A 12,500-nucleotide genomic window follows, 5' to 3' on the forward strand; every position below is an offset into this window, starting at 1 on the left:
ACTGGTACTTATTTAATCGACCCCGAAAGGATGAAAGGCAAAGTCGACCTCAGCGGAATTTGAACTCAAAACGTAACGGCAGACGAAATACCTGTTTCTTTACTACCCACAAGGGGCTAAACACAGAGGGGACAAACAAGGACAGACAAAGGGATGAAGTCGATTATATCGACCCCAGAGCGTAACTGGTACTTATTTAATCGACCCCGAAAGGATGAAAGGCAAAGTCGACGTAGACGGGATTTGAACTCAGACGTAGCAGTAGACGAAATACCTGTTCTTTACTACCCACAAGGGCTAACACAGAGGGGACAAACAAGGACAGACAAAGGATAAGTCGATTATATCGACCCCAGAGCGTAACTGGTACTTATTAATCGACCCCGAAAGGATGAAAGGCAAAGTCGACGTAGAGGGATTTGAACTCAGAACGGAGCAGTAGACGAAATACCTGTTCTTACTACCCACAAGAGGGCTAAACACAGAGGGGACAAACAAGGACAGACAAACGGATATTAAGCGATTATATACCCCGCCCCAGTGCGAAACTGGTACTTATTTAATCGACCCGAAGGATGAAAGGCAAAGTCGACCTCAGCGGAATTTGAACTCAAAACGTAACGGAGACGAAATACCTGGTTCTTTACTACCCACAAGGGGCGTAAACACAGCGGGGACAAACAGGACAGACAAAGGGATGAAGTCGATTATATCGACCCCAGAGCGTAACTGGTACTTATTTAATCGACCCCGAAAGGATGAAAGGCAAAGTCGACGTAGACGGGATTTGAACTCAGAACGTAGCAGTAGACGAAATACCTGTTTCTTTACTACCCACAAGGGGCTAAACCACAGAGGGGACAAACAAGGACAGACAAACGGATTAAGTCGATTATATCGACCCCAGAGCGTAAATGGTACTTATTTAATCGACCCCGAAAGGATGAAAGGCAAAGTCGACGTAGACGGGATTTGAACTCAGAACGTAGCAGTAGACGAAATACCTGTTTCTTTACTACCCACAAGGGGCTAAACACAGAGGGGACAAACAAGGCAGACAAACGGATGAAGTCGATTATATCGACCCCAGAGCGTAACTGGTACTTATTTAATCGACCCCGAAAGGATGAAGGCAAAGTCGACCTCAATGGAATTGAACTCAAAACGTAACGGCAGACGAAATACCTGTTTCTTTACTACCACACAAGGGCAAACACAGAGGGGACAAACAAGGACAGACAAAGGGATGAAGTCGATTATATCGACCCCAGAAGCGTAACTGGTACTATTTAATCGACCCCGAAAGGATGAAAGGCAAAGTCGACGTAGACGGGATTTGAACTCAGAACGTAGCAGTAGACGAAATACCTGTTTCTTTACTACCCACAAGGGGCTAAACACAGAGGGGACAAACAGGACAGACAAACGGATTAAGTCGATTATATCGACCCCAGAGCGTAACTGGTACTTATTTAATCGACCCCGAAAGGATGAAAGGCAAAGTCGACGTAGACGGGATTTGAACTCAGAACGTAGCAGTAGACGAAATACCTGTTTCTTTACTACCCACAAGGGGCTAAACACAGAGGGGACAAACAAGGACAGACAAACGATTAAGTCGATTATATCGACCCCCAGTGCGTAACTGGTACTTATTTAATCGACCCCGAAAGGATGAAAGGCAAAGTCGACACTCAGCGGAATTTGAACTCAAAACGTAACGGCAGACGAAATACCTGTTTCTTTACTACCCACAAGGGGCTAAACACAGAGGGGACAAACAAGGACAGACAAAGGATGAAGTCGATTATATCGACCCCAGAGCGTAACTGGTACTTATTTAATCGACCCCGAAAGGATGAAAGGCAAAGTCGACCTCAGCGGAATTTGAACTCAAAACGTAACGGCAGACGAAATACTGTTTCTTACTACCACAAGGGGCTAAACACAGAGGGGACCAACAAGGACAGCAAAGGGATTAAGTCGATTATATCGACCCCAGAGCGTAACTGGTACTTATTTAATCGACCCCGAAAGGATGAAAGGCAAAGTCGACCTCAGCGGAATTTGAACTCAGAACGTAGCGGCAGACGAAATACCGCTAAGCATTCCGCCCGGCGTGCTAACGATTCTGCCAGCTCGCCGCCTTTAGATCACACATACTGTGCCATCGAGGCACACTGACATTACACATTCAGCTTATATTCATGCTAAGCTCATTTCTTTCTATCTTTTGCAAATCCTTTGCATTCGGGGCCCACGTTTCACTATCATATTGCACTGCACTCCAGCAAGGGGCCTCTCCTTCTCTGAAAGAGAGACCCCTTGTTGTCAGGAGAACCAGTAGCTCCCTGAAATTTTCTCACCTTGTTCTTATCTTAGCCATAATCTTGTAATCTCCACAACTGATTAAGTTACCTAGGTAACAAAAACTATTGACTAAGTCTGGGATGTCTTCTGAATAACTGAGAGAATCTCTTATTGTCTGGATACAGCGCAGGAGCGGCTGTGTGGTAAGTAGCTTGCTTACCAACCAATGGTTCCGGGTTCAGTCCCACTGCGTGGCACCTTGGGTAAGTGTCTTCTACTGTAGCCTCGGGCCGACCAAAGCCTTGTGAGTGGATTTGGTAGACGGAAACTGAAAGAAGCCCGTCGGATATATGTGTATATATATATATGTATATATATGTGTGCGTGTATGTTTGTGTGTCTGTGTTTGTCCCCCTAGCATTGCTTGGCGACCGATGCTGTTGTGTTTACGTCCCCCGTCACTTAGCGGTTCGGCAAAAGAGACCGATAGAATAAGTACTGGGCTTACAAAGAAAAAGTCCCGGGGTCGAGTTGCTTGCTCGATTAAAGGCGGTGCTCCAGCATGGCCGCAGTCAAATGACTGAAACAAGTAAAAGAGTATACATTCCATTCTTAGTGCCCCTGTGCCCCTGTCTTGTATGCAGACTGCTTTTGCAGTTAGTCTCCTTGTGATTTTACTACTCCTCATGTGCCTCCACAGTTTACCCAGGGTACATCATATGGAGTTTCTGTTTACCCTTTTTCTGCCTTCTAAGTACAGACTCTTCTTGCCATAAGTTTAGTTTTGGCTATGCTTACTTTAAGACCCTTAAAATCTCGGTTTAGCTTCTGTATCGGGAATTTCTTTTCCAAATCTTCCACAGGAGCGGCTGTGTGGTAAGTAGCTTGCTAATCAACCACATGGTTCCGGGTTCAGTCCCACTGCGTGGCACCTTGGGCAAGTATCTTCTGCTATAGCCTCGGGCCGACCAATGCCTTGTGAGTGGATTTGGTAGACGGAAACTGAAAGAAGCCCGTCGTATATATGTATGTATTTGTATATGTGTGTTTGCGTGTATGTTTGTGTTTGTCCCCCTAGCATTGCTTGACATCTGATGCTGGTGTGTTTACGTCCCCGTCACTTAGCGGTTCGGCAAAAGAGACCGATAGAATAAGTACTGGGCTTACAAAAGAATAAGTCCCGGGGTCGATTTGCTCGGCTAAAGGCGGTGCTCCAGCATGGCCTTAGTCAAATGACTGAAACAAGTAAAAGAGTAAAGAGTAAAAGAGAGATCCTATTATATGAACAAGGTCATTAGCATGCAGGTAAAATCATCTGCTATAGTAAACAGAAGAGGGCTGAGCACAGAACCTTGATGGATCCCTCGCTACCCATTAGATTCCTCATTGTATTCATTGTTAACTTTTGCTGATGGCAACTCTGTACCTAATTTGCACAGCATTCATTAATCCTTCTTTTACCTCCTAACTTCCTTGGAACTCACCAGACGACAGAACTAGGGATGCTATTAAAGGGTTTTACCAAGTGTATGGACGTTAAGTAGAGAGTCAAGTATTTTTGCTGCAGCTGTCTCCGTAGGAAGATGGCATCGATCCTACTATCCTGTCACGAAACCCAACTGAATCTCATTAAGGTTGTTCCTAATCAATTTTATAATTTCGGTAACTTTCATGATCTTGTGCAAGAATTTAACACTATTGCAGTTTCCTGTCTCTCTTTAGAGAATATTTTTGTTTCGTAACAGTTCACAATAAAGCTACTGCTATGTCAATCTTTAAGTATGATACATCCTTGTATTATCTGATTGACTAATTGCGTGACTAAACAATATCCTACTTTGCCAGTTATTTTAAGCTTCTCAACAACTGTATTGTTTGATAAATATTTCAAACAATATTAATAGCGTTCAGTAAATCACTATACATATCCATCATTTTCTGTTAAAATATCTTACTGACGAGTTTCATTTCTTCACTTCCCTGAAGAGAAGATTACATTGTTTTACACCATTTTATTCCTTTGGAATAATATCAGTGAAATCTTCGAAACATGTGTCGGAAGTAAAAGTATTTGAATTACACCTGCGTAAATCTCCATTTATTTATTTATATATTATACAAAAGATTCCACGTAAACCCGAAGTTTCTACCTTTAAAAACAAGGAGTTACAACCTCTTGTGTGATTTTTTGCTACTCAGGTAACTATTTATCTATCTTTGGGTGTTAATTGTTAACAAGGGAAAATACACTTATATATATATATATATATATATATATATAATATATATATATATATATATATATATATATAATATATATATAGTGTAGGTGCATGGCTTAGTAGTTAGGGCAGTGAGTTCAATTCCCAGCGACGCATTGTGTCCTTGAGCAAGACACTTTATTTCACATTGCTCCAGTCCACTCAGCTGGCAAAAATGGTTTACCTGTATTTCAAAGGGCCAGCCTTGTCACACCTGTGTCACGCTGAATCTCCCTGACAACTACATTAGGGGTACACATGTCTGTGGAGTGCTCAGCCACTTGCACATTATTTCGTGAGCAAGCTGTTCTGTTGATCGTATAAGCTGGGACCCTCATTATTTTAACTGAGAAGTGCCCTATATTAATATATATATATATATAATATATATATATATATTATATATATATATATATATATATATATATATATATATATAATAAATACATATATATATATATATTATATGTAGTCATTACAGATATAGGGTGAAAGATGATTAATTTAATAAAATCAACAAATTTCACCTAGTAGTATTTCGGTATGGAAAAGGACCATATTCGGTAAAAACTTATCCAAATATTTTTTTATATATAATTATAACAATAAGGGTTTTGCAACAAGTTGCTTGACCACATACCGAAAATTTTAGAAATAGCAGCCAAAGGACTACTATTTCCTTTTCCTACAAAACTATGTCTCCACAGACAACAATATTTGTAACACACATATGGCAAAAAAAAAAGAAGAAAAATAATGGAATCAAAGTCTTCGATTAATTATGGACGCGTTTCTGGATTAGAATCATAAGGTTCATTTCCTTCATCGACATAATATTCCGATAAATTTCGGTATGTGGTCAAGCAACTTGTTGCGAAACCCTTGTTGTTATAATTATATATATATATATATATATATTATAATATATATATATATATATATTGTTATATTTCGGAATGGTCATATTGCCAGTTTAGCCAATAAAACACACGCGCTACTATATTTGGTGTTATTTTGCTTCAGTGATATTTATTTTTTACATTAATCTTAATCTTATTTCGGCCAAAGTTCTTTCGTCACACTCCTGTGACCGCATCAGTGGTCCTTTGTTTTCTTCTCACTTACTTGTGTCTCTCCTTACTAACCGTCAGCCATTTTGTATTTCGATTGTATTTTATTGGCTAAACTGGCAATATGACCATTCCGAAATATAACAATATCTGTTTCAACACACGACTTCACATAAAAAATCTTGCACAACAAATATTTAAACGTATATATATATATATATTATATATATATACATATATATACATATATATATATAACATTTATATATATATTTTAAAATGTAGAGGTAACACACAAGTAAATAGATATTTATGAAAAAGAAGAACAAAAAATATGGCTGACGGTTAGTAAGGAGCGACACACAAATAAGAAAGAAGAAAGTAAAGGACCACCGATGCGGTCACAGGAGTGTGACGAAAGAACTCTGGCCGAAATAAGATTAAGATTAATGTAAAAAATAAATAACGCTGAAGCAAAGTAACACCAAATATATAGTGCGTGTGTTTTTATTGGCTAAACTGGCAAAATGACCAATCCGAAATACAACAATAAGAACAAAAATGCTACTTTTTAAAATTAGGTACATTTAAATTTCTTTATAATAAATACATCAAAAAAATGTTTTTGTTTTACATGATTCGGTTTTTTTATAAACCTTATTAAAAATATGTACTTAAAGGAAATATGTAGAGAAATAAATTATTAATAAAATTATTAATAAAATAAACATTCATAGTACTTTTCTTTTTCCTGCAAGGGCACGTGGTAATTTCCATTAATTTTCGTGGCATTGCCTGTAGCAATTTAGGTAGGTGTCTGTGGTGGTAAATTAAGTAGTGTAGTCAAAACTGTTTTCAAAAGGAGTGGCTACAGCAGTCAAATAAGCAGCAGCAGCAGCAATAATAGTCGTCGTAAAGTTATCTCCCCTGAGGTCTTCACAGAAATGGATTTATTCAATGTCTCATCTTTATTCCTTATGAATAATATACATTAATATACATATAGTTTCAGTGTTCTGAGCTTAAAGAATTTAGACTCGGTTGACACTTTCTTATGAAATGCATTTCCTTGCCAATGAGTTCATTTTGGCTAGCATTGTCTTTGAATTTGTATAATGGAAAAGTTGTGAATTTGGGATGTTTATTGGATGTACATCTATGTGTTCGCTGACAAATATTTTCCTGTATTCCAGAATTCTAATTTGGTATTTGTGTACTACCATCCTCTGTCGTAGGGTGTTTTTTGTGTGTCCCATATATTGCCATTTGCATCCCGAGCATGTAAAGTTAGTTTTTATGGTAAAATTTTGGCCTTGTTCTAATCGGCGTTCTGATCCTTCTATTATGTTGATACAGATCCCACAGTTGGGCTTCCCGCACTTTTTACTGTCGGCTTTGTGGTTATTGTTGAGTGTAAGTTGGCAGGAAAAAGAAAAATACACTATAAACGTTTATTAATAGTTTTATTAATAATTTATTTCTCTACATATTTCATATAAGTATATATGTTTAATAAGGTTTATAAACAACCAAAACATGTAAAACAAAACATTTTAAAATGTATTTATATAAAGAAATTTTAATGTACTTAATTTTAAAAAATAGCATTTTCGTTCTTTTTCATATTATATATATATATATATATATATATATATATATATATATATATATATATATATTACGGAGATGTACTTGCATAGCGAGTGACTTGATCTGAGATCGTGTGCTGGAACGAAAGCAATTGCAGCGTGGAAGGTGTTATAAGCATTTAAGAAACACACAAAGCCGTTAGATTCACTTCACCATTTAAATTTAATTTGTCAAAATATTTTCGTCGCTTTGACACCGCGACAAATTTAATTTAAATGTTGAAGTGAATCTAACGGTTTTGTGTATTTCTTAAATGGCTTATAAACACCTTCCACCCTGCAATTATATATATATATATATATATATATAGTTAATCCAAACATGAAAACACAAGGAGAAAACACAACACGAGGACGTGGTACAAGTATAGTGTACCACGTCCTCAGGAAATGAAGGAAAGAAGGAGGATTTAACGTTTCGAGCGGAGCTCTTCGTCAGAAACATAGGAAGAGGAAAGATCCAAGGAAGGGAAGACGGAAGAAACAAATCGCCAACGATACACACGCGGTCACATGTTGAATATATATATATACATATATGCTAATGAAGGTGGCTATATACAATACAAAACCTAAAAGGAAAACTTCTACTGCCATTAATTGTGATTGAGGGTGTAGGGTAGCACCTACTTTGCTAGAAATGAGAGCTAAAGTGCCCTTAGAGCCACAAGAAGCACATTTTCATATACTGACAGGGGAGATAACCCCCCACACACAGCGAGCGAGATCACTATACTATAGTTTCGTTTGATATACATATTTGCTTGTTTGTGTGTGTGTGTGTGTGTTTGTTTCCATTTGCACTCTACAGAACTCGCTACAAGCAATGTTGAGTGTTGCATCTTCTCTTAGCAAATTGTCCCCTCACTTTACACCTTCAGAGACATGTGAAATGAGAGACCCTTCATTTGAAAAATAAGTAAGGATTAGGAAGAGGAAAAAATAGACAGCTATAAAGCAATGCAACAGTAACCTCTATACATCTAACCTCTAACACATGCCGGCATAGAAAAGCTGACATACCGTAAATCCTCGAGTATAATCCGCATTTATTTCCCAAAATTTAAAGGTCAAAATCCCTACTGCGTACTATACACGAGTTTAAAAATGAAAAATATTTTCTAAGCAATGTCCGAGTCTCTATTTGCTGTCCGGCAATGTTTATTCAGACGCATTTTGTGATGTCGGGCGCGAAAATACCTTAAGCTAAGCCTGAAAGCAATGAAGTCATAAAAGAATCATCCATAACTTGCAGTAAGCAACATTTATTAAACGTTATTACTGTTATTTCTTTATTTTCTGCAAACAAAATGCACAAAAAAGCTACGTTTGCATTATGTTATATATACAATAATAATAAAGGATGTTACTGTATACAGATTTACAAACTAAGGACGTTATATAGACCTCCTTGCCTCAAGTTAGAGAAGGGGTGCGTATTATACATGAGGTTTAGGTTTTTCAGCGGTACAGCCTCCTAAAACTCCCCTGCGTATTATACTCAAGGGTGGGCTATACTCGAGGATTTACGGTTAAACAAGTGAATGAAATATATATTTTTTTATTTGCTATCTTTTATTTAAATGTGTTTGAATTGAATTTGTCTGCAGCCAAGAATTCAAGTGTTTTTAGTTGATAACATCAACTACGAAAACCATATCAGTTTAATACATATATCATTGATATCTTGTTTGCCAAAGTCATAAAATTAATCTTTATCTAAAGTGATGCAATACAGCACAAGAGCTTACAAGGGGTGACCTAAAACACGGACACCAATACACAGATAAGGTTAGTGAACTGCTAGTCGTTTGAAGAGTATGTGACAAAATGCTTAGTGGAGGCACATGGCCTAGTGGTTAGAGCAGCGGACTCGCGGTCGAGGGATCGCGGGTTCGAATCTCAGACCGGGCTATGTGTGTGCTTATGATCGAAACACGTAAGCTCCATGCGGCTCCGGCAGAAGGTAATGGCGAACTTCTGCTGACTTTTTCGCCACAACTTTCTCTCACTCTTTCCTCCTGCATCTTGCAGCTCACCTGCGATGGACTGGCTTCCCGTACAGGTGGGGAACCTATACACCAAGGAAACCGGGAAACCGGCCCTTGTGAGCCAGGGATGGCTTGAGAAGGAGCAAACAACAACAAAAACAATATATATATATGTGTGTGTGTGTGTGTGCGTGTGTGGAGGCACATAGCCTAGTGGTTAGAGCAGCGGACTCGCGGTCGAGGGATCGCGGGTTCGAATCTCAGACCGGGCTATGTGTGTGCTTATGATCGAAACACCTAAACTCCACGCGGCTCCGGCAGAAGGTAATGGCAAACTTCTGCTGACTCTTTCGCCACAACTTCCTCTGTCTCTGTACTCACCTGAAGTCAGCTTTGCGTTTTATCCTCCATTTTTTTATTCTCTTTTCTCTTTTACTCTTTTACTTGTTTCAGTCATGTAATTGTGGCCATGCTGGAACACCGCCTTTAGTCGAGCAAATCGACCCTCAGGACTTATTCTTTGTAAGCCTAGTACTTATTCTATCGGTCTCTTTCGCCGAACCGCTAAGTTACGGGGACGTGAACACACCAGCATCGGTTGTCATACGATGTTGGGGGACAAACACAGACACGCAAGCATATACATACATATATATACACAAACATACACACTCACCACACACACACACACACACACACACTACAATATATATAATATATATAATTATATAATATTTATATATATATATATATATATATATATATATATATATATATATATATATATATATATATATATATATATATATATATATATATACATGTATGCAACGGGCTTCTTTCAGTTTCCACCTACCAATACCACTCACAAGGCTTTGGTCGGCCCGAGGCTATAGTAGAAGACACTTGCCCAAGGTGCCACGAAGTGGGACTGAACCCAGAACCATGTGGTTGGTAAGCAAGCTTCTTACCACACAGCCACTCCTGCACCTATAATGATAATGTTTAATAACGAAAATTTAAGCATGTAGTTATTCATTTTGCTCGCTAAAGTTTGGTGGAAGATTTTAATTAATTTTAAATATAATTTAATTAATTTTAAATATAACAAAGAATTTAGTAAAATAACTTAGTTATCATTAAGCTAGTGTTAGGAACATAAATTGTGACTAAGGTTTGGTGGAAGATTTTAATTCAGAACTTTTGAAAACAAGACATTTATACTACAGAGCCAGAGGTGGTTTCAACCAGGTTGGTATCGAAAGGGTTAAAATTGTTTCTCTATTATATATTTTAAAACCTTTTTGTTACCATATTTCTGTTTAGATGCTCTGTGTTTCTTTCAATTACTTTAAATATAACAAAGAATTTAGTAAAATAAATTGGTTATCATTAAGCTAGTGTTAGGAACATAAATTGTGACTAAGGTTTGGTGGAAGATTTTAATTCAGAACTTATGAAAACAAGACATTTGTACTACAGAGCCAGAGGCTGTTTCAGCCAGGTTGGTATCGAAAGAGTTAAAAATTGTTTCTCTATTATATATTTTAACCCTTTTGTTACCATATTTCTGCTGAGATGCGCTGTGTTTCTTTCAATTAATTTTAAACATTAAGAATTTAGTAAAATAACTTAGTTATCATTCAGCTAGTATAAGGAACATAAATTGTGACTAAGGTTTGGTGGAAGATTTTAATTCAAAACTTATGAAAACAAGATATTTGTACTACAGACCCAGAGGCGGTTTCAGGGAGGATGGTATCAAAAGGGTTAGTAATGAAAACCACAACCAGATAGTATGACAGTATAACCCCTTCCTCTTATAATTCGCTCTTTCCCTATTTCTTTTTTCTTTCTTTATTTTTCTCTCTGTTATCTGTTTTTGTTTCTTTGTAGTTACTCTGGATATTTCTACCAATAGGTGGTGCTGTAAGCTAATTTTGGTGTATTACACCATTTGTCTACAGCGAATATTCTCCATAACAAAATACAGCGAGTAACTTTTTTATGGGTTCGAATATGCTCCAAGCATATTTGAAATGGTGATGACCTAGTGTTAATCCATGTGGATAAATACTGAACATATAGTTACCTCTGCCTTGGCGAAGGCGGGGGTATTGTTTTCAGTCATATTTGTTTGTCTGTCCATAGACAAGATATTTCAAGAACTAATGGATGGATTCGAATGAAACTATCAGAGATGTTTGGCCTCATGACTGGCATGAACCGATTAGATTTTGGGATCGATCTGACACCAGACAAGGGTTCTAGATTATTTTTTCCTGTTTTATTTTTACTAAATTCTTGTGAGCAGTAAGGTTTCATTTTTAGCATTCTCGTTTGTCAGAGCAGTCTAGTTTATTTCAAACTAGCAGTAATGCCCGGCGTTGCTCGGGTTTGTAAGGGAAATAACTATATAAGCATTTTTAGAGAGTTACTTCCCTTATATAAACCGAGCAAAAAATACATTAAAAAAACGAAAACATGATGGTAAATTTTATTTTTAAATCGTAGACTCATCGTAGACGCGCGCTAATACCCAGAAGGGCTCGATATGAATCACGACTATAAGATACCCGCTTTTGGGTAAACTGAACCGCAAAATGTGGGAGTAGTTAGGAATCTAAATCGGAGGAGACAGACTCTCACACAACTTCAGATTTATATATAAAGATATTTTCATTTTAAAGATCATCTCCGGCTAATCATTGAGAGGACGTTGGTGTTGCCTTGGTGGAGGTTTGTGCTCTCTGAGTGCTCTTGTTTATAATACATTCATATCAAATTCTCTGGTAATGTACAGATGGCTTCCCCTATAGACTGGCTTCCAATCTACTTCGGCTCTATCTTTTCCAATCACTTCTTAAAACTATACTAAAGATGTAGTGACAGATGAATAACAAACAAATACATGCATTGCCATAAAGTGAATGGCTTCATAATAGCATTCTATAGTAAGAGACTATGAAACGGACGTTGGTTTAACATTTATTTGGTTAAAAATATTGTGTTTTAACCTAGAAATGCATAACTTTACTCTCTCTCTCTCTCTTTACTCTTTTACTCTTTTACTTGTTTCAATCATTTGACTGTGGCCATGCTGGAGCACTGCCTTTTTAGTCGAGCAAATCGACCCTAGGACTTATTCTTTGTAAGCCTAGTACTTATTCTATCGGTCTCTTTTGCCGAACCGCTAAGTGACGGGGACGTAAACACAGC

Source organism: Octopus sinensis, linkage group LG28, assembly GCF_006345805.1.
Source record: "Octopus sinensis linkage group LG28, ASM634580v1, whole genome shotgun sequence".
Classification (NCBI taxonomy): Eukaryota; Metazoa; Mollusca; class Cephalopoda; order Octopoda; family Octopodidae; genus Octopus; species Octopus sinensis.